Source organism: Heliangelus exortis, chromosome 12 (assembly GCF_036169615.1).
Source record: "Heliangelus exortis chromosome 12, bHelExo1.hap1, whole genome shotgun sequence".
In the NCBI taxonomy this organism is placed as follows: Eukaryota; Metazoa; Chordata; class Aves; order Apodiformes; family Trochilidae; genus Heliangelus; species Heliangelus exortis.
The window spans coordinates 2,562,642-2,585,504 of NC_092433.1; the positions used below are offsets into that span (position 1 = coordinate 2,562,642).

The 22,863-nt window shown below is 39.1% G+C and overlaps 1 long non-coding RNA gene across 1 annotated transcript; it reads right to left on the bottom strand.

The window, feature by feature from the left end:
* Positions 1-726: 726 nt before the first annotated feature.
* Positions 727-22,540, bottom strand: LOC139801771 (uncharacterized). Its single transcript, XR_011728306.1, has 3 exons — positions 21,701-22,540; positions 11,522-11,674; positions 727-1,114 (listed from the first exon to the last, which is right to left on the bottom strand). It is a non-coding gene; the product is annotated as an uncharacterized lncRNA (long non-coding RNA).
* Between the last annotated feature and the right edge of the window lie 323 nt (positions 22,541-22,863).

Here is a 22,863-nt window from a genome sequence, read left to right on the forward strand (position 1 = left end):
ATTAACACTTGAAATACTGTGTGATTTTGGTAGGCTTGTTATGCAAAGACAAAAGTGTGAATCTATTATTAATGCTGCCCTTGGAACTTTACTGGTTTCTCTAAGTTTTTATTTTCTCATCCTTTCTCTGTGCTCTCACTGCACTCACTGCCTCCTTAAACTCTGTTTTTCCATGTTGTGCAGCTGAAGCACTATTCCAGATCTCTTTGCTTTTCACTGAGAAATTAATTGCTTTACTGAGATGAACTGCAAGAACATTCTTTATAGTAGCTTGACAACAACTCACAGTTCCCGTGTTTAAGAGAATTTTAGAAAGGAAAGACAATATTTGTCCTTTCCTTATGGCAAACTCATTATTTCTTATCCATCTCATACATCAACTGTGTAGAGATGTGAGGGAAGGACAGATGAGGACCTTTATCACACTTCTCAAGTATTTTCCTTTTCTCCCTCTGAAATAAAGTATTTTTGAGGACTTTCACTCACAGAGAGATCATTCATGCAACTCATGTTTCCTAAGAGTAAACTAAATCACTTTCAAATGCAGCATGTGGTGTAAACACTCCAAAGCTTTCTTGATTTTGTTCTACAAGTTCAACAGAGACCACAGTTTTTCAAGCCCAGTATTTATTTTTAACTTGTCTTTAGAGCATCCTAAATGCTTCAAATTCTGCTAAACCCACTTGTGGGATTCATTAGCCTGCCCTTGCCAGCTACCATCACACAAATGGCCACGGCTGTTGCAGGTTAATGCTGGGCTCCCCTGAGATTATTTGAAAATAATCATTTCTCTGATTTATCTGTTGTGCCCACACTGGGCCCTGGATGGTGACTGTGCCCATCCTGGCTGGTCCTGAGGGGCAGGAAGTGAGGGACAGGTTATCCAGGGCTCAGAGCAGTAGCAGCCAAGTCCTCCAACTGCAGAAAACATGGAGCTGTTTCCTGGCTTTTTGCTTCACACTGACCCATCAGTTCAGCCTCTGCCTTTCCCTCTCTGACTTCTGCTTCACCCCCAGCTATCAAGGGCTTCTCCACAAAGTGGAGAGAAGGATCTATAGGGAACAGCTGGTGTGTTGAACTCCTCTGAAGTCAGGCTGTTCCTCTCTCCCTCTTTCTAAAAAAATCAAGGATAAGTCTGTGTTGACTTGGTGATGCTTTCCTATACTTAAGTTGTACTGAGTTTCCCCCAGGCCATTGTTTTACTGTGTAACTTTCCCACCTGCAGCTTCTCCTTTGGCTCCCTGATGGCCTTTGCAGGTCTCAGCTCTGCTGAGTTTTACCAACCTGTTGGAAATTTTCTGGTATTTCCTCATTCATTCACCTTTTAGGAATAAACTCCACATGTTAAACATTTCTTGAGAGCAAAACAAAATAGATGGGGAGTGAAGTGGGTAGATACTGAAATGAAATATTGGCAGAGCAGAGACTTGAGAGCTACACAGACTTTTCTGGACAATCCCAGGAGCAGGAATCAGCTTCTGGATGGCTTTGATCCAGCAAAGTGCTTAAGGCACAGGGGGAGATTCACTGAGTTAATTGAGAATCTGTATGTGTATTTAAGTGCTTTGCTGGACTTCAGCCTTGAAAACACTCTGCTTTCATTTCACTTCCATTTTTAGTTTTTATTTTTAATGCAGGGATACAAATCTTGACTGGGTCATTGCCTTATATTATGACACCATCAAGAGAGAGGATCAATCAATAGCTGCAAATTGAGATGAAGACTGATCTAAAAAAACAAGCAAACAAACAAACCAGAACCCCCTATCTTTAAGAGCCATTAGGTCTCTTGCATTTGGAATAAATCACTTACAAAATTTCAAAAATATATTTCAAAATAGATTAATAATAGATGTATTTCAAAACAGAGTAATACTAAGTCCTTTTCTATTACAGCCTAATCAGATCAAAATAATTATGCTTAGAAAAATTATCATATTTTTTATTTCAACCAAATGACCAAAATATGAATAATTAATTTCCACAATTAATTGAAATGCTGAAAATGTTAATTTGATTTAGGAAAAAAACCCCCACAAACCAAAACACACTAAAAAGCCTCCACCCAGGAGCATGAAAGTCAGTGTGTTACAAAAGGCTCAGGTAGTGTAAGAGCATGAGGCAGCTCACAGAAGGTTAACAGTGATGAAACCTTGATGATAAAGATAAATAACAAATTAAAATAAAATCCATTTAGTGAGACTAAGCACGTGCCTGGCAATAAGGTGTTTCTAGTTTCCTGAGATAAACTTCCAGAAAGTTTTCCTTTACTTAAAATGGAGGGAAAGCCCCAATGGAATAATCCTAGGATGTTTTTCCCTGAAAGATGGCATTGGGGGTTGATGTCTGATATTCTGCCAACACCAAGCAGCCCCTGAGTTGCTCAAACCTATCTGATGTGTTTCTTTTTACACCATTCTTACTAAGAGCAGTGTGTGACATCCCAGTCACCATGCACCTCCTGACATTCTATTTGCCTCCTCTAGTTCTGGGCAGAATACAGGTTGCATTTCAGATAATTTTTGCAGAAAAACACAGCCTGCCCTTTTCACTATCCATTTCCAAGGCAGTATTTCTGGTATCTATATATTTGATCTGCAGAATCTGACATTCTGCATTCTCTACAGTTTCCTCTTATGGTAGCAGAGCTGAACAAAAAAAACCATAATTTTTTTTAGAGTTATATAAATTGTGTGCCACTTGATGCCAGGGGAAGAAGGACATGATTTTAGTGTGTGGGTTTAATTGAATTGGTATTACTAAACCTTAAAATAAATCAACTTAAATCAGCCTCAGGTAAAGTGGCTCAAGCAAAATACAGCTGTATGCAAGCCTTGATCATGGATTGCTTTCATTATCCTTGCAAGTAAAATTATGAGCTGCTTTTTTTATTTTTTTGATTGGGGATGATTTCTGCAGCCATAAAATGTTGAGATTGGAGATGAGATAGAAATAAAGAAGATAGAGATTAAAAAGGTAATTGTTAATGTTTCAAAACTTTACTTATTTGCACTGGGACAAGAAAAATTCAGAATAAAAGTTCTAAAAAGCTAGAATTCACTTGGCATGGAAGAATAAAGAAACCTAAAATAATTAAAATTACCTTCTAAAACCCAAATGAGAATATGAAAATCACCTGCAAGCTGTTTCATTAAAATCCTCCATTTGTTTGAAGACTATGTCCCTGAACTTTTTTCACAAAGATTACATACTAAACATGAATGTTGGTTTACAGCACCTACCCTCACCTGAGGCCTCAATGCTTCATTTTTTTCAGTGACTTTGCTACAGGAATATAATTTATCCAACAGAAACAGTAAGTTCATTCAGGTTTTTTTGGACCTTTTGAGGAAGATGAGAGGAGTGACTGAGCCAAACCTTTAAGGAATCTTTCTCTGTAAGGAAGCAGTTAAAAGTTTTAGTGTTTCAGGCACCTCCCATGCCCTGCCACAGGCCCTGAAGTGATGGGACAAGGGAAGCTCCTCTCATCCATGGAGACTGGGGGGGAGTTTCCCCTTCTCATCCACCTTGAGGCTGTGTTTGCCCCAGGTGTGTGCAGCATCACAGCTTGTGACTAAATAGAGGAGTTTTTAAGGCAGTCTGACACCTGCATTTTCAGTGGGACTTCTTTCCAGGGGGCATTTCCACCTGCTGTGCAATGCACTTTAAGACTCTCACCTGCCTGCTGTAATTATGCCTATGATCTATAATTACACCCATGCATTATTTACATGTCTGTACCAAATCTTCCACAGCCTTTCCCATATAAGAGCTGATGTGAAATTCCACAAAGATGTCTGAAAATAATAGACAAAGATTTTATATACTCTTTTTGCTCTGTAGCTCCTTTGGCTTTTCAGAGAGAGCAGGGCCAAGGCACTGACTACACAACTGAAGATGCAGTAAGGTGAAAATTCAGCTGAGGAGGAAAGTATCACTGTGAGTGCATCTCTGGAGCAGGCATACTGGGAGGATGTTGCAGCTTTTTGCAGTATTGCTGGGGTTCTGTTTTGTTCCCTCAGCTCAGCTTGTGACTCACTCTGCAGTGCAAGGAGAGGCATGACATTCACATCTCCTATCAGCCTCTTATTCAGGGCAAAGGATTTGTTGTCAGCAGGCTAAGATACTCCACTGACTACTTCATACTTCAGTTATGAAATAGTACAATTTTCCTTTGAACCAAATCTCTTCAGCCTAAATCAGCTTAATATGTCCATGAAATCCCCCTGGCTTGCTTATTCATGTTATTTTCAATAATATATTTCTTTGTTCTGCTGTTTTTACCACAGCTGGCAGAGTGTGAGTGCACTCCCCAATCTTAGCTGAGGGCTCATTTCCACAGCATCAGGAGATAAACACCACTGGAACCTTGTAGAACTTTCCAGTCTGCCTGCAGCCTGAGATTTGCAAGTGGAATACATTGCCAAAAGTAGAAAAAAGGTTTTTAGCAGGGCTGGTATGTCAAGAACTGAGAGATATGGACCAAGTGTAATAGAGAGTTTCCTAGGAAAAACAAAGTGTGGTTTGTTTTTGTTTTTTTTTCCCCTCTTGATTAGATTTTCTATGTAAAATTCAATATTTAAATACATGTTGAACTACTCTGCTTATATTTTTGCTTGAAAGCAAGCCTGTGGAATCTTCTGATCAGTGAAAGTATGAACACTAATTTTCTTATAAAATATTAACTTTCTAAAAAGTGGCTGATCCTTATTTATGACTGGGTTACTCTAGCTGGCTACACTAACAGTCTCTTTGATTAATTTTATTATGCTAGGATTGCAGGCTATAACTAAAGGGATTTCAGCAGTAATAATTTGCTCTGATATTTTGCTTTCTTAATGATAACACACAGGAGAGAGCAAGACCAACAAATGGGAGCAAGAAAGCTGCAGAGCAGACACAGAATACAACAGGGGTTGTATTCCTACAACATTTGAGAAATTTTCTGCTTTCAAATACATTCACTTATGCAGTGAAGTTAAATCCATCTTCTCAGACAAGTTTCTGTTTTGCTGGGATTGGCTTTCATAATGTGCAGCTTAGTAAGAATCTACTGCAAGACTGGGGATTTTTTTTTTTCCCCATTAACTGAGACTGGCCTAGAAATGTTCTGTCAGGCTGAATGTTTCTACCAAGTAGGGTTTATTTCATTATCTCTTGAATTCTCTTTCATACAGAGGGAACCATTAACACAGTTTTGTATTAATGAAGGAAACTGGAGCAAAGTTTCATGTGGTTCTTTTCTTAAATTAAGCTGTGTGACTGGAGGAACCTATGAAGACTTCAGCTTCAATCCAGTAAGTCAGCCTGTTTCATAATTTCATATTTTCATTTCAGTAACAATTAAATGGACAGAAAAAAAGCCCAGGCAAAACTTTTCAGGGAATAGTCTGCTCTCTTTTGGAAATGGCCTCTTCACACACTAAATGTGCAGGTGGCAAGGTTGATTTAACTGAGAATGAAGAGCAGAAAGGGAGGTGTTAAAAAGCTGCAGTTTTTTCCCCTGGGTATTGCTTTCCCACATCCATTAACTTTTAGAAATTAACTTGAAGCAGGGTAATTTTTTTTTTTCATTTTTTTTTTCTTCCATTAAATCCTATTGCTATTTCTGCTTTTTTAGGCCTGAGACCCCTGTGACAGTCTGCTGAAACAGAGGGGGAGTTGCACCAAGCAAGGACAGGATGAGTCTAGAGAGCATGAAGTAAGATTTGTACATCCTTTAGCAAATGGTGGAGGATGGCTTTGTTCCACCTGCCTCCATCTCCCTTTTAATATTTTTTAATTCAGAAATGCTTGACTAATTACAGTTTTAATGTGTTGGATTTTTTAAAGTTTGGGCTTTTTCAATGAAGCTCAATAAGCAGTATTCTTATATATTGCTTAGAGTATCTCTATGGGCATCCTGTGTTGACTGACTCAGGTGCTTTCTCTATTTCACTTCTGTAATTAAAAAATAATATTATAAAGTTCTATTATTTTATGCTGCTACAATTTTAATTTTCTCAGTTCAAATGGTTGTCTTGACTGTACAAGTAAACTGGAAACTTGCTGCAGTTCTTTTATAGTGGGAAGACAAGTCTCTGCTATGTTTGCATCACCCTGATTAATGAGAAGCCAGGTTTTATCAGCACTAAAGAATGTAGCTACAAATTCAGAAATGAAACACAGCTCTTTGAATGCAAAATGACTGACAGGGCTGGCAGGTATTTCCTTTGGTTACAGGCAGTCACTAAGAAGTGCTCTGCTACTGGACTTCTGGAAAGACAGAGCCAGTTTTGCCTGGTTTTGTTAGGATTTTGCATTTTTGAACAGAATTAAGAAGCCTGAAGTTACCCTCATGCAGGGAGCAGGTCAGAGCCTTCCCAGGGTTTTCCATCCTTCTGCATATCCCTGGATTTCTGCTGTGACATTATTGCTTGTCCTTCCTTCTTTCCTATTCCTCCTTTTTCCCTCATTTCACAGGTCCACAGGACTGCTTCCCTTTCCCTGGAGAGCCCACAGTACAGGCCTAACTGGATCATTAACATTCCTCATCAACTGAGAAATGGAATATCAAAGCATAGAGTTAAAATACAGACTCTTCCAATTTTTACCTTACTCCATTAGTTATTTAATTTGGAGGCTTTTTTCCCCTCTTTCAATATGCATTTGGGATACTAAATCTGTCAGAAGCTCACTTGAAGTAAATTTAAGTAAACCAATTCTGCCCTAACTGTCAGTAAGCTTCTGAATAAAAAGCTTTTTGCACGTGTGTTTGTGGGTTTTGTTTTTCTTACAAGCCCCTTGTGTGAACAGGTATGCTGGGGAAACCAATTACTGGAGGTCAGCATCTTTGAGATGTTTAAAAATTGTAAAACTTTATTACACAAAATTATTTGTAATGTATTTGCTGTTGATGTATTTGTTTAATTTTCCAGAAATTTTCGTTATGGAGGTTTTGGATTATCAGTTTGGTAAGAAATTTTCACTTGTCTTCCAGTTTTTTATCAAATTTGTCCCAACAGCTGCTGGTTTGGACACTGTTTTGGCTTTCTCTGCCACTCCCTTTCTCTCTGTGCTAAAAATACAAATCAGACAGATAAGGATGGCTGTGAGTGAGTGGCAGAGTAGAAAACAGCCATAGGCAACAACCCAGAGTTGGAGCTGGGCACTCTATTGACTGCTGGTTTGTTTCTTTCCTCATTTGTGAATTTTAATGCAAAGATTGATGTTTGCTTTCCTGTTTCCTATTAATAACTATCTGAAGACCCTACACAAAATTTCAGTTTCATCCTCCTGTTTCCACGCCTGAAAAAGCCCCAGCCTGCCTCAGAAGACTGGTGTGAACAAAATTGTCTTTTTAATAAGCAGCAGCACTATGAGTGAGCCATCTGGTTGTTAAGAATTTCAGTGGATGTTTCTGACCTCTGCTTTAAATTGGTTTAGTAGCTGGCATAATTAATATCATATTATAAATGATAGGCTCCTCATGTTTTTGTAGATACACTGGAAATATCATCTGTTTTGGCTGCCATAGATCAGTTCCTTAGTAAAACAGAACTGCAGTCCTGAGAAATATACAAAATAGATGCTGGGAAATTAAGCATCAACACAGTTACACTGAATGCACCATTTATTTATGAGTTGTGGAAATTTCAGCTAAGTGCAGTAACCAAGTAGAGATGTGTCCATACATCACCTCTTCATGCTGTGGATCATATCTTCATGATGCAAGCAAATAAATGATTATTAATGTTAACAGGAAAGGTGTTGCTGCTGATGTGAGTAATGACTGTTGAAATGATGGAATACTTCTCAAGTAGTTGAGTCTGATTTTCTCAGGCACAGTTATTGACATCTTTTTCCTTGTGTTCATGCATTGCAGGGTTCTTGATGGCCTTGGCCCCTAGGAGGATTTCTCCAATTGGAAGAAAGCCTGGGCTCAGGAACACACTTGTGCTGCCTGTATCCTGTCTCCCAGGTAATGCTTTTCACTTATGTCATAAAACCATCATGACATCAAACTGTCCACTCCACACTCATCAGCTTTATGTTATAAAATGAATCCTGTCATACTATATTTTGTCATAAATATTGAAAGCACTTACCTGAGTGTCCTGGTTTGGGCCAGGATAGAGCTAATTTTCTTTCTTGTAATTTTGCTTTCAGCTAAGTCCCTCATAAGGAGCTGCACTTGCTGAAATTAACAGCAAGTTTCTTAATCAGTGCTTCTAGGACTGATAACTTGATGTTTATAGTTACAGCTGGAGAATGGTCTGCAGAACCAAGGGCACTGCTCAGTTCTGAGGAACATCTTATGGTCTGGAGAGAGAAAAGGAGTAAAGAAGTCACACCTGCAACCCTCCTTTGGGGAGGAGTGGACAAAATAAATGATCAAATTGACCAAACAGAGCATTCCATGCCATACACATCATACTCAGTATAAACTTGAGGCATCACGAGGGTCAAGCCCCTTCCTCTTTGCCCTTCTTCACCTCTTCCTGTTTGTTTCAGCATCCTGGGAAGATTCTGTCCATTCTCCTGCCTGTGCTCCTGATCCCTGCCAGCCTGAATCTGTGTGTTCCTGCCTCCAGCTCCCAACTGCTGCTGACTCCAGGAGTCCAGCCTGGACTTTCCCAGGGCTGCCCTGCAGCCTCAGTGCTGACATGAGCACTATTGGGGGAAACATGGTATCATTTTCCTGTATATTTCTATATATTCAATAATTTTCCTTTTTATCATTGCTGTTTCATTACAGCTGTGTAGTTCAGTTTCCAACCCATAAGTCTCTCTCCCTTTTTCTCTCTCCTTTCTTTACTGGGGAGGGATAGAGAGCATCTGTCATTCAATTAACTGCCAGCCCAGTGTTAAACTGTGACACTGAGATAAATTATTGTGCTTTTATCACTGTAGAGTTTTAGGGAAAGACTTAATAGCTTAAGTTGCATGTTTATAATTAATTGAATGCCCAACTTGCAGACTTGTTCTGTTGTCTATCATCCTGGATTCCTATTTTCAGTCCCTATATGGCATTATACTTCTTCAGTTAAGCTGCTGCTGTAGGGTGGGTTCCTTCTCAAGTGTTGGTTTGCATCATACCCCCAGGCTGAGGCATGCTCACAAGAAATGTTGCCTTCTGTTTTTCAGCAAAACTTCTACTCTCTTGGAAGTCAAATATACAGCTAAAAATTTCTTTCTTGACTTGATAAAAATTTGCCAAGTGACAAAAAATGAATTTACATAGCAAACGTAGTGATATTTTTTGTCTTTTACTTGCTTTTTTCCCCAAGAATATTTGATTTTACTACAAAAAATAGTAAGCAGCAGTATTCATATTTTACACACGTGGACACAAAGCCAACTGGTCATTAGGGGAGCAGTGACAGAGTGGGCAATGGAGCCAAGCCCTTCTCTGATCACTCCACTGGATTTTAGTTGTGAGAGCAACTTTGTTAAAATGGTTTCCTCTTGTCCTGTAGCTGTCATCCCCTCTTCCCAACAAAATACAATAAATCTTTGAAACATTGTGATTCACATACAACCAGAAACTTCAAGTGCAGTGGCACGCCAGTGTGGTGCAAAGCACAGTCTGTGTGTCTTGTCAGTTAAAAATTAAAAAAATTTAAAAAACCCTACAAAATAACTGGAATTTCACATGGACACCTGTGCCCCCAGAGGCCAAGCCCAGCTTTTTACCCTCTTAACCGTGGGACAGCTGCTTTAGGATTTGTGTTCTCTTCACTGGTGTTTGTTATGAACTGGAAGTTTAGAGAAATGCAGCTTTTAGTTGCCTGAGTGCATAAAGGAAAATCACTTCACTCTAGCAATGAGTCAGGACACACAGATCTGTTTCTGCAAGCTCTTTACTTTCACCAGAGATGAATTTGTTAAAACTGTGGAACCTTGAACATTGTTTAAGAGGCCATTTTGTGAATTTGTCATCCCTCTAATAGGAGAGAGAGCTACCTGACTGTGGGTATTGCAGCTGGCACAAAAGATCATTTCAGTCTTAAAAATGATGCAGCACCACAGTAATGCAAGCATCTAAATCATAATGGCATGTGAAAAAGCAATGCACTGCCAAAGACTCAGTTCTGTCACAAAATGTGAAGAAACCATAGAGAAGCAGCTGCTGAAGAACACAAATATTGTTTAGGTTTACTGGTGAGTGACTATGCCAGTAATAATAATAATGATAATAATAATAACAATAATAATAGCTTCAAAGTTCACTGCATGCTGCAACATGCATTTATTTGAGCCAAATAACTCAGATGACCAAATTCATCATCCTGTTTTATTTTTTTTAATTTATTTTTTGAAAGGGCTATAATCAGAGCTCTTTATCATCCTTCAGAGTCACTGCTGGATAAAAGGCAAGGTTGTGCTACTTCATTAATGAACTGTGAAGAATATCCCAGTAAAGGATCCATGGAGACAGAGATATCAAATTTAAGGGTTAATTTACTGCATAAATACAATATTGATTGACACTCTCAGAATGCAGCAAACTAGTCCATTTTTATGACTTAAGCTTTACTGATCCACATCTGTTAATCAATTCTACATTGTGCAGATACTATTTATGTTTAGTATGATGTAACTGGATGTCCTTGGGACTAAAGGTGGAAGGGTTTTGGATTCAGCTTTTAGTCATATTCCTTACTGTTGATGTCCTCACCTCCTGGATGAGGCAAGCTCATCTATTTGCTTCCTACTGAGACAGCTGTTGCTACAATACAGTGACTCAGCTCAGCTAAATTGTTGACTGTTATGCCTGGATTTGAATCTTTTTTCCCATGTATGGAACCAAAACATATGATTTGCTGTAAAAAACCCATGCAATCTCCAGAGAAAAGTCCTAGTAATTACACATAAAACTAGGTAATTTGGTTCTACTGCTTTGTCAAGCTCTGTGATAAAGCCAGATTTCTTGCTAAGTGTAAGCATATAACTTTCCCTCTTGCTTTCACTGCCTTATATTTAATATTTATGCATGGATTTTGACATGTGAAGAAGAATCTTATGGAAGGAGCCATGAGTCCTTAACAGAAAGTTAAAATTGCTGTGCACACACAGCCAGTACTAGATACAGAACTCTTTTTCCACAAATAAAATTTTAAGCAACAAATTAAAAATCTCCACCATAGCTTCTCATGGTTGTCAGGAATGCTGCTGTCTCACAACTAATTATCATTTTAGGAATCCTGCTGTAGAGAAACCCACCTGTGTTTGCACAGTGAGTTCCCCTGAATGCTACAGAGACAACAGCTGCTGAGGGAGGAGGCAGTTCTCAGACTTCCATGTTCTGGAAAAAGTCCTGCCAGCTGTCAAAAGTATTTATTTCCTTATTTACTAGGGTAGGGATATGGGCATAACTTGGGTGTCTCTCCTTGTAATAACAGATGGCAGAGGTGTGCTCCTGGAGGGATGCCCACCTCTCCAGGTCACAGCTAACACCAGTGAAGTCAGTCAATTAAATGCATTGTGAATAAGATCTAATATGTTGTTTTTAGAGAGAGTCTTCTCTAAGGGTTCTTACCTCAGCTCTAATTTCCCATCTCAGGACATTTCTCATGGCTGTCTTCCATGCTCTGGTTTGATTTTTCTCTCACAGGCTGGAACAGTTCTTCTGCAAAGGGGCAGGTGCTTAGATTTTTCATCCTCCACAACTGCAAAATGCTTCTCTTCAAATCTAAAGAGAAAATATGAACAGCTTAGAAGGAGCTGCAACCAAGCAGAGGTCCTTGGCTGAGTGGGTAACTTCTAGATATGTAAGGTTTGGGGAGTTCCATAATCTATTATTACTTTTAAAAGGCCTAATATTAGAAATACTAATTTCTTTACTAAGAAGAAATACTTTACTAAGTAATTTATTAAGAAATACTCATTTCTTTACTAATTTCTTTACTAATTTCTTTACTTCTGTGAAGCAGAAAAAATTTAACTTAGTTGATGTACTTTACATTAGTTTAACTTCACATCAAAAATAATAGAAATAATATTTGGGCTTAATACATTTGTAAAGGATGTGAAAGGGAATATTACACAACTTATTTAAAAGTGTTTTAGCATTTCCCAGTGTCAAACATGAGAAATTATCTCTTGTTCTGTTTAGGTTCTGCAGAAGAAGCAGAATTAATCTCTAAGCTCTCCAATGATTCTAAGAAATTAACTGCTTAAAGTGCAATTAATTACCCTTACAGTGATTTAAGACATATGATCAGTGCAATGCAACTGCAGGATGAAAGCAGCTATAAAACATATGCATCTTCCTGATTTTCTAAGACATTCAAACCTTGACAAAGACCCAAACCTATTGTTTTGTTTTGCATTTTCATCTTTTAGTCCTATTGATTTCAAAGAGTACTTTGGAAAAGAGATTTCTTTCCGTTTGCATTCATTCATGGTTTCTGCAAGGAATATAGCACTTAATGAAACATAAAATTTAAAAATTGATGTGACAGTTTTAAGAGTAGCTACAGTACATTAACAACCATTACTTTGAATTAAATTCACAACATCATATAAATATGTCACCGTGATGCATTATTCTTAACAAAAATATACCAGGCAGACTGGTATCCATATTTTGTAGAGCTTTTTTTCAGATATTTGAGCTAGGAACATCATAAACATATGCTTTTAAAAAGCATTCAGCCATGTATTTTATGTCCAGCTGATCATTAGTGGGCTCTACATCCAAGAGCAGAGGAGAACAAATGCTTAAGATGGTGCTGCAGCATTGTTTAGCCCTTGTGAGTAGCCCAGCAATTAGGGTCTGGAACAGAGGTTTTTCTCAATTGTCCTGTGAAATTAGGAACCTCTTGAAAGAGGCTGTTTTCTCATTAGTGGGCAACTGCAGCAGCTGCCCCTCTTTAGATGGTCAGATGGAGGCCAACAGAGTATTTCAGGGCTCTTCAGATTGCTAGGCTGATGATGACTGAGTGCTTCCCCCCACACAAAACTTATTACAGAATGATTTTTACAATACTGGATTTCCTTAGGTAGTACTGAGGCTGCTGTGGTTAAACACAAAATGCAAATTACCTGATAGCAGCAAGTACAACACTGTTGTTGAACACTCTCCTAGGTTTGATAATTGAGCACAAAGTTAACAGCAGATCAAGTCACCTTCAAGGCAAGACAAATGTCCTTGGCTTTATTCTCTGGTTACATATAAGGATGTTTGGGCTTTTAGAACTCTGTAAAAAACCTGCCTAAAGTCTTGTGGAAAAAGAAAAGGATCTTTTTTGGCTGTTTGTTGAACGTTGTACAATCCACATGATTTTAATGAGCAACAAGACAAACTGCTTCATAGTCCACTACGTGCACTGTAGTAAACTTATTGAATTCTTCAGACCACTTCTTAATTTATTTTTTTTTTTTTGCTAGGCTAAAAAAAATCTTTGGGAGGATTTTCATTACATAATAAATGGATGATATTAAACTCACTACAAGCAGTAAAATAGAAATAATTTTCTGAAGAAGCCATGAAGAGAGACATGACAAAACCTATGTAGAATGTTGATGAAATTATAAAACTGTATTTGGCAGCATGGCAAGAATTGACAGAAAAGAGACATAACCATTTTAACTGTGGGGCTTGCTGCTTTTAATTGTAGTGAGAATGACTAAAATTAAGTGAACCTTTGTAATAATTTTTAGGAATTAGTCTTTACTGCTTAAAAAAAACCCCACACAAACCAAACAAAACACAAACAGGCAACCCCAAGAAAGTCACAAACAACCCAAACCAAAACAAATTGTAATTGTTGGGCAAGAAAATGTTAGCTGAGCTTCTATTAAAAGAAATAATTTAAAAATTTGGCTAAAAGATGTATTGCAGATTAGTTATCCCATGCTGTGTATCCCTTCCACACTTTTAGCTAATGATCTAGAGGGAATTATTGAGCCTGTATGTAATTATACCTGCACATATATGTACTATATGTGTCTGCATGTATACACACGTGCAATAAGGTATAAAATTCACATTGCAAGTTTTCCTTTTACTTATTTTTACTTTAATATTTAATTTTACAGATGATTTTTTTAATAAAGTAGATCCACACTCATTGACAATGGTGAGATGAAGCATAGTTTTTGATTACTACACATACTGCACAGTATTGGCTTTTAATTATTTTGAGAAAAAACCCAGTAACCAAACAACTGCACAGTTTAGCTCATGTGCTGTCATCCTTTCAATTCTTTGCTCATCTTGCATGTTGCACATTAATGACTTATCAGGTTTTCACATGCAAGTTATTAAAAATTAGCAATAACTTACACAGCCAATTAAATAGAAAAATGTGAATTCATGTTAACAGTTTGGTAATTTAAAAAGAAAATGACAGTTTTACTGTGAAAGCCAGATTGGATGTAAATGCCAGATTTTGTTTGCTGCATTTCATGTAGAACTGTGGTTTACAGTGTCTTACTCTTTTTCATTAGAAGCCAACCCCAGTTTTATTTCTCACTACAAAACTGTGTTGCAGTTGAGCTCACATTTATCTGTTCAATCAACTTGAAAGTGAGTCAGAATGGTAGGACATTTTCACTCTAAGTTTCATAGTATAAATAAAAAAATTTGCAGTAGAAAAACCTTAAAAAACACATTGAAACACTTTTGAGTCAATTAAATTGACTTTATGTATGATTTAGCTGCAGACTCTTTGATCTTTGCTGTTCATACATTGCTTAGCCACTTATTTGGAGGATGAAAATCATTGGGTTTTCTCTAATTAGGAAAATCTTTAGGATTTAAAGGACAAAAACCCCATCCCTGTGTAAGAAGGGAACCTCTGAGGTCTCCACATGAGACATGGCCAAGTTTTGCTGACAGGACAGTGTGCATAGTTTGTAAAGAGTTTGTTTAGAAAGAGCTGAATTTACTCATCTGCAAAATACTGAATGTGTCCTATTGTTGAAGTTTCTGCATTAGTTTGTGTAATATACAGAAAATTGGAAGAGGAAACAGTGGTTCACTGAGAGCCAAAGAAATGAATTACAGTATTTGATATATTTTTTAAGATATGTATATTACCACATAAAATTAAGATGCATATTAAATGTGCCCCTTCTCTATGCTTTTGTTAGTCCACGTGTGTAATGGTTGAAATTTTTGCTATGAATTGTATTTAAAAGTTAAATATAAATAATATTAAAAAACTTCTGTGGTTTGAGCTCTGAAATATTTGCAAGATGCCTTCAGCGTCTGTCAAAATTAGTCTGAGTGAGGCCAGCAGCATTTGAGCCTTGATTATATGGTAAAAGGTGACTGAAGTTCCTTTGTGTTTGTATCAGTGCATACAAAAATACAATAAATTTAAAATCCATAAAGCACAGGATATAGTGAATAAAAAAATCAGAGAACAGTTTTATTCAGTCGTAGGAAATGGAAAGATAACTGTTTTTGCAACTTCAGATTTTGAAATAGAGACAAAGTATTTTAGCAGACTTCTTTCTCCCATAATGACTTCTTTGACCTATAGTTACCACTCCTAGATTGCAGCCTGTCTGTTTCTATCACAGGTTGTTCTTATATCACATACAGAATTTGTTTGAACTCCCTCTTACATCTCTGCAAACATTAATTGTGTACCTGCAAAGCCCTCTTCTGCAGTACAAACTCCTCCGTGTTCAAAGCCTGCAAAGGGAGAAGTCTCATCTCTACTAAAATATGATTTATTAAATAAATTATCATGGGATTTCTAGATAAGATTTAATGGACTGCTGAGCACAGAGGATGCACAATACAGGACATGTTTTGTTGTGCTTTTTCATGAGTGCTGTATGGTTTCAAATCTAAGGACACACTGCTATAGATTCTTTTGCTTTTGCAGTGTCAGGGAGATGAAATGCACTTTTGGAAGCTGCTCAGTTCAGTCCCTGAGCACTTCAGAGCTTCCAGCCCTTCCTCCCAGGCTCCTGCCAACCTTCCTTGGGGCAGCTGGGCAGCACAGCAGCAGAGTGATTTTTAGGTGCTCTCCAGGGGCAGGAGTGGGCACAGAGGGAGCTGCTGTTTACTGCCCCTTTAGATACTGTTCCAGCCATCAGGTCCTCCCTGTGAATGCTAGAAGAATTAGTAGAGTGGATTTCTCTCCAATGCAGAAATGGTTGTGTTGATATGCTTATAAAATAGGATATTACTTAAGGCCAAGTAAATATTTACTACACTGACATAAATAAAGCACAGAGAGCCCTGATGCCTTAACACATCTACTAAATGATTTTTCATAGCACCTTGCAAATATTTCCAGTTAGTATCTCAAGCTCCTGTTATGGTTCTTGTGAACTATTTGTAAATCAAAAGCCAAATTTCCCAACATGATCTAATACAGATTATAGGTAAGCATATAAGAAGAAAAGTCAATTAATACCAAGGGAACAATCTAGGTAATAAAAACTTTGATGTTTAAAAGACCACCTGCTGGTGGCCTCAGGTGAGGCCAATCAAAGAGCTGATAAGGGGGCAGTGCCCAGCACTGCCCAGGGGGATATAAAATGGCTGCGAGGAGCTGCCCCACCTCCCAGCTCTCTTTTGAAGGAGCAAAGGTCTCCAAAAAAGCAAAACCTTGAAGGGACAGGTAGGGTAGGAGAGGTGGAGGGGTAGCTCTGTAACTCAGAGGTCCCTTCCAACCCAGCCGATTCTAAAAAAAAACCCCAGTTCTGGTTAATCTGTTTTCTCTACTAATGTTCCTAAATCAAAGCCCAAGAGCCTAGGTTTGGGAGGGGAGGATCAAGCTGATTTTATGAGTTTTCTAAAGCAATAACTGAGGCAGTTACTCTCCAGCATCCCTATTTGGCTCACATCTTCATATGGTTTAACTGTATCTCTGCCACCTTGAACAAGAAAATGGAAGGAAGGGAAGAAATAGAAAGCTGACATTGTTGCTTCAGGGACATCCTAACAGCAGGAGTCCTGGGGGAACTCAGTGAAGCTGTCTCTTGAAACTAAGTGAAAACAGGAAGCTCTGGAAGAGGCAGTCAAACACCTCTGAGAGATTTTGCTATGATGCTTTTAGAAAAATGCAAATTGGATAGTTGTCTATCTGCTTGATATCCATAACTAATACAGCATAGGAATGCAAAGATATAGAAAAAGACCAGTTTTGTTTTTTGTTTTTTTTTAAGAAATGCATCAGAGGTGAAATACAAGTTTGAAATTGAATGTGTAAAAATCAGCAACATTTCATTAATTCAGCAAATCCATTTCTGTCCAAACACCAGCAGCACTGACACAAGTCACTCCACAAGTGCTCACCAAGTCTTAGGCTAATGTGATTACTGCAGCTATCCTACCAATTTGTACAGGCCTTTTAATGGAGCAAAATATTTTAATAATCAGCTATAAATAAAACATGGGAAAGGGTGCATAGTAATATTATCAACATTATATCTTCTTTGTGACACAGGTCATTAAAGGTGGGTGAAATTGCATGTCACCTTTCTACACTGCATGACATCCTTGGCACCCAGCAAACATCCACTTCAGCTCCTATTTCTTTTGTGTTTTCTTTACAAGGACATATTTAGCCCCGTGGCAAACAAGTGTCGTATTTCTATGGAGTTTGTAAGAAAATTTTGATGACCTAATAGCATGGTTTTCAATAAATTATGAGGCTTTTAAAAAGCCTTGTAATGCTGATCTCTCTGAGGACTGCCTGCCAGGTGATATGCTACACTCCAGAAGAGCACTTCCTCTCTGTGACTTACTTTCAGCACAGAAATCCTTTTTTAGCATTTATGATGAAAATAGGCCCAAGTGAGTATTCCAGTGCTTACACTGTCATCTGCCAGCAATGTTCCTTCCCCTCAGTTCTGGCAGGTTCCCATTTTGGGCAGGTCAGTGGTTGGGAAATGTGCAAATTGCTTTTTTGAGGTGGGAGGGCACAGGCTGACACCTCCCCCCGGCACCCTGCCTGTCCTGATGCAGAGCTGAGCACAGCACTCCCCTGGGAGCATGGCATGAACACAACACAATGAAAGCCACAGCCAGAGTGGTTTTTTTTCTAAGGATGTGACATGTAGAAGTCCTTGGGGTTCAGAACATAGATTAGCACATAAAATGAGAAGAAAATGGTTCCCTGGATTTTTCCCATTTCTGTTCTATATTACTGTTTGCATAGTGTTAACAGGCAGCTGAGAGGATTAGCCATTTTTTTCCCATTAAATGGAATTATATTTTTGTACATTTCTGTGTTTTATAGATGAATAGCTGACCACATGAGATGTGAAGCAATTTTCTTTTGAAATGTATTAGAGTCAACCTGCTGAAGTGACAGGTACTTCTCTAAAACACTAATATAATTTTAAGAGACATTGGACTGGCCTAAACTTTAGTGTTACACCATAATTGCAGAAGTATATCAACTCAAACCATACTGACCCTAATCTGCCTATAAATTTCTCTCACTATTTTTTTAATGTGAGCCCTTCTGTAGTTGTTTCTGTGTTAACAGTGGTAGATACATGTGGTAAGTCATTACAAAGTGTAATAGTTAGGATATTTCAACCTTCCTTTCTCTGTTCCTATTTTTCCTCATTACTAATCCCCAGTACTTTGAGTTTTTATATATTTTTTTATTATTTCAATGATTTCAATGTTAGGAAACAAAACTGGATTTAAAACTGCTATTGTACTCTCTGCCTTGCTATTGACTCTTTTTGTCATTTATCATACTAGTGATCCAGTATTCTCCCTTCCTAATGACATAATCATGGTGAATTATCTCAAAAACACCTCATGAGGTGCTAAAGTATCATGAATAGTTGGCTGGACTAAAAGTGCTCTTTTTTTCATGCATAGTTTCATGTACTATTAAAATGAGGAAGGTCACTGCAATATTCTAGTGCTACTCTTTGAATAAAGTTCTCCACTTACAGTGACAAGGATGCTCACAGACTCACAGAATGTCAGGGGTGGGAAGGGACCTCTGAAGAACATCAAATCCAACCCCTCTGCCAGAGAAGGACCAAAACTAGGGCAGGTCACTCAGAAATGCATCAAAATAGGGCTTGAAGCTACATGAAGAACTCTGCTTGTAGTTTTGTTCTGCAGTAAGGACCAAGATCTTAAAGACTTTGACAAAATTCAGTTGTCAATTGTCTTAGTACAGATTTGGATTTATAAGGATGTTCTAATATCCTAGGGGATTTTTTAAAAAAAACCTAAGTCTAGAATTTGAGGATGATAGGTATTTAAAAACAACTGAGTCAGCATAGTGGTAATGTAAAGAGGTAAAAAAAAAAACCCAGCAATAAAAACCTCCTAAAAAAACCCCAATCAAGTACACATTTTTGAAAAGATTCTCCTAGAGAGAGTATATTCAAAGTGGATATAATATACAAAGGAAAAAAAGCAAGCTGGTAAAGCAAGCTGCTTTAATACAAAATTTATAGCAAGCTGCTGGCCCTCAGCCTCCCATGGAACCCCATCCCCAGCACCATCACCAATCTTGCTCAGGGCTTGCTTTACCACCTCAAAAAAAAAAAAATATTCATCCCCTTGGTTGGTCTCCCCTTCTGCCCAATTTTGGATCCAAAATTCCCAACATGTGCACCTGGCTCCCAAACACAAAGAGTGACCACTGAAAACTCCTGCTGGCACATCAGAGTCTAACCATAATCAGGCTGTGATTATTAGAACCAGTCCATATAATCTTAAGGTAATTGTTTGGATGAACTGAGAATATCCAAGAAAATACTACGGATAGGAATGGGATTTCATCAATCAGTAACCAGAAGTTTTCCACACAAATTTGTCACCAAGGAGAGATCTTGCATCACTAAAATCTGAGCAGCCTAACCACTCTCTTTAATAATGTTTTATTTTGCTTTACAGTAATGGATCCTGACATCCAAAGTGCTCCCTATCACTTCTGTTTGTTACATGTGTCTTCCCTTCAAAACAAAGAGCACGGCTGCCACTGGAGATGGATTTCAGCCCTGTAATGGAGACCTGATTAATACCTTTGTTAACATGCACAGCAAAAGGTGACATAGTTCACTCTGATGGGCTTAGTTTGGCTGTGCAAGACAGACTGATTTTTGTCAGGAAAAATAAGCCAGTTCTGAGCAGATTCAGGAAACAGTCTGTCCAAAGGGGGGGTTTATACACTCATTTTCTAGAACAGTAATTTTGAAAATGTCTGAATAGCTTATTTCAGTTCAGACTGGTTAAGAGTGTTTTTCAGTAATCTCCTTACAGGTAAAATGAAGCAGTCTGTATTGTATAAAAACTCATGTTTTGGAAAGTATAAGCAGTCCCTTGTTCCTTTCCATTGGCCTCCTGCTTTTGAGATGCTTTTTAGATGAGAAGGGAGGGGGGGGTTGTTGAGACAACCATTCAGAGAAGGAGGAATGAAACAATTCTTCAGTCTGGTGATTTTTTTTGTCATTGCATGAGAGAGATCAGTGGAAATGGTACATGTGCACCTGACAGGGCAAGTGGCAGTGTTCTGTCTGCAAGTGACTTGCTTCTCTGTAATGTGCTGCAGATGATTTATCTTGCTTACCTGTGGATTATTCTTGTGCCTACCTAGAACTATGAAATTTTTAGAAATTCTAAAATTCAAATTTTAGAAATTTTAGAAATTTTTAGGGCTTTCTAGAGATACGAATATCTCTGAGATACTTTAACACCACTAAGAGAAGAATTATTTTCTCTGCATCCCACTAGACCTAACATTATCTAGACATAAATGCAGCTCCACAACTTCTCTGGCAGCACCAGCCACAGTTGGTAAAGGAGGTTCAAGTTGAATATCAGAAAGAATTTTTTTACTGTAAGGGTGACAGAGCCCTGGAACAGGCTGCCCAGGGGGGTTGTGGAGTCTCCTTCACTGGAGACATTCAAAACCCACCTGGACACGTTCCTAGGGGATGTACTCTAGGGGGCCCTGCTCTGGCAGGGGGGGTTGGACTAGATGATCTTTCGAGGTCCCTTCCAACCCCTAGGATTCTATGATTCTATGATTCTATGAAAGGGACAGGAACACTTACTGCAGTCCTAGCCCTGCATGGTTCCAATTGTTGAAATTTTCTATGCTCTTAATGCCAAGAGCTGTATCTGCTTGTGGCCTCTATTATGGCTTGTCAATGGGAAGGAACATTTCCCCCTGTTTTTCTGTGATGTTTAAAATATAAATATCTTCTAACAACCTTGATATTTCATTTTCTGTCATATACAACACGATTGTTTCTAAATTCAACAATTCACTAACACATCCTATGCAGTTACATTTAGAACATCTTAACCATGGAAGAGTCAGCATCAGGAAAGCTTTATCAAATCTCTAATTTCAAAGGAAATTGCTGCAGTAATTTACTGTGTATAATCTTGGACCACCTGTTACACCCAGTATGGCCTGTAGAGATAAATTACAAAATTATTTGCCGTTGTGTGTGTCTTGGATAAATGCACATCCTAAAATTAAGCTTGAGTGTTTTGTTAAAACACACGGTGATTGTCCCAAAACTCTGGGGAAAGAGAATTCAAATTATTCTTAAAGAAAGCCTCCAGTTTTTAAGATATGAAAATGCACCCATAACTCTCCATTTGCTGTAAAAAATTGCCCGATGATACACAGCACCTTCATTAAACTTTTTTTTTTATTTTAAATTAAAATAATAATAATGATGATACCACCGTGCCACCACTACTGTTTATTAGTAAGGGGCTTCAATAATATTCTAAGGATATGTCTCTACTTACCAATGCAGCACAGCTCTGAGCTGGTAGTTGCTGTTGCTCCCCTTGCAACACTGCAGTGGTTATGCTGAGGGCAGCTGCTGGAACAAACGATTCCCAGGCTGGAACGTGCCTAGATATTTTTAAAATTGCTACTGTTCCTGGCAGAGCGATTTGAGCCAGGACAGGGCTGTTCCCAGTGGTTTTTTTTCCCCCTCTTCGGCTTCATGGCAACGCCACCCATTGTTGTCCTGATGAGCACTGACTGAATGCAACCATAAATAGCTGTGCTTTGAGGGATGATGGTGCTGCTGTTCCGTGCCTCGTGGTATTTGTTGATAAATTAAGGCCTTTAGCATCTAGGCTATAAATACAAAATCAGTTGGTACAGAAGGGAGGGTGAGGTGCCCAGGGGCTCCCTCCCCGGCGGCGGGATCCATGGTGAGGGGCCCAGTGCTGCCACAGCCCAGGGGATGATGAGTCCCTGCGCTTGTTCCCGTGGAAAATCACGGAACCATTTGGGTTGGAAAAGACCTTTGAGGTCACCAGGTCCCAAGTGCTAACTAAGCACGGCCAAGGCCACGACTGACCCGTGTCCCTCAGCACCACACTTCCATGGCATTGTAACGCCTCTAAGGACGGTGACTTCATCCCGGGCAGCCTGTTCCAACGCTGGACAACTCTTTTTGTGAAGAAATTGTTCCAAATAGACCTCCCTGGCTCAACCCGAGGCCATTCCCTCTCATCCCATCACTTGCTGCTTAGGGGGAAGCGACTGACCCGCTGCCTGGCTCCAACCTCCCTTCGGGTGGTTGTGGAGATGGCGGAGGTTTTCCCTTAGCCTCAGTTTCTCCTCAGCCTCAGTTTCTCCTCAGCCTCAGTTTCTCCTCAGCCTCAGTTTCTCCTCAGCCTCAGTTTCTCCTCAGCCTGTTTCTCCAGACTAAACGGGGCGGCCCTGCCGGGTTCCAGCACCGCCTCGGGCTCTGAGGGGAAGGCCGCCGCCCTCTAGGCTGATTCGACGCCCCTCTCGCTCTGGGGACGCTCCTCGACCCATTCCGTACCGCCGGAGCCTCTCAGGGCCTCAGCCTCCAACGCGGCGGTGGGCTCCGGATCGGAGTTCGGGTTCGGGTCTGGGTTCGGTGTCGGTGCCCTCAGGGTGAGGTGGGGGGGGGGGAGTGAAAAGCGAG